Below are 1122 nucleotides of genomic sequence, written 5' to 3'. Positions count from 1 at the left end.
TGATTTTTTTGAGAAATGATATACTTCTGTCCACACAAGTTCGACTTCAGGACAAACTTCAATGATGGATGCACTTGAAGAGTGAACATTCTTATGTATTGCAATTAACACACCACCACCTCTTCTATTTCTATCCTTGCGGTAAAGAGTGTAATCCAACAATCCAATCTCGGCATCAGAAATGTCCTCCTGTAGCCAGGTTTCAGTTATAATTATGATGTGAGGATCTTCAGTCTCAACAAGGGCTAGCAGGTCGTGAATTTTTCTTATAATACTACGAGCATTCTCTTATAAAGTACTACGAGCATTCACGTACAAAACGTTTAGGCATCTTGTGATCATGATTATAATAGAGTAGAACAGTGCTTAGTAACTAGTGCAGTACGGTGACGGTATGCTTGGTATGCTTGGTATGTCAACTCACGCATGTCTAGGAGAAGGTTATAGTGAACAAGTTAAAAATAATATTCAATAAATCAGTCTCAAAAATAGGACAAACCAACAGGAAGACATAATCAAGAAGCAAGAAGAACAGTACGCGAAAACATACCAAAATTAACAAAGGAAAACACCATAAAATTCAGTTAAAAACAATCAGGAGATCCGAAGACATCAAAAATTCCCCAAACAAATCAGATTTTTTTTTCTTTCTTCCATATATTTTCCCTATCTTTTTGCATTGTTTTTTTCTGGCCGTCACTTTGGTCACTTCCCATGCTTACAATTTTTCCATGCTTTGCCGAAGCAAAGGCCATATATCAAGAATGTGCCTCCTAATATTTAGTGTCAATCTATGGTCGGGTGTGCGTGTGAGGACCAATTTAAATGATTTAAGGTCAAACAGTCTACACCGGATATTTCAATAACCAGTCAGTGTGAATGAAACTTACGGGAAAATGTATTCAAGTTACATGGAAGAGATTGTTATGGGTTAGTGACGATCCAGTGAAGGGTATAAGTTTGAGGGTCTTTTCAATTTTTGACGACCCAGACCTAAATATCTCTTTAACAAAATCCAATGGGTCTAAATGAAACATTTTATAATACTTTGTAAAGGTCTTGTAAAAAAATGATTACATTTTTGTGACGATTCGCATTATGGTGTGAATCTGAGGACCATTG

This window comes from Anneissia japonica, unplaced genomic scaffold (assembly GCF_011630105.1).
Source record: "Anneissia japonica isolate Jap-2015-1 unplaced genomic scaffold, ASM1163010v1 scaffold287822_len72700_cov193, whole genome shotgun sequence".
NCBI lineage: Eukaryota > Metazoa > Echinodermata > Crinoidea > Comatulida > Comatulidae > Anneissia > Anneissia japonica.
Note: the sequence above shows the minus strand (reverse complement) of the source record.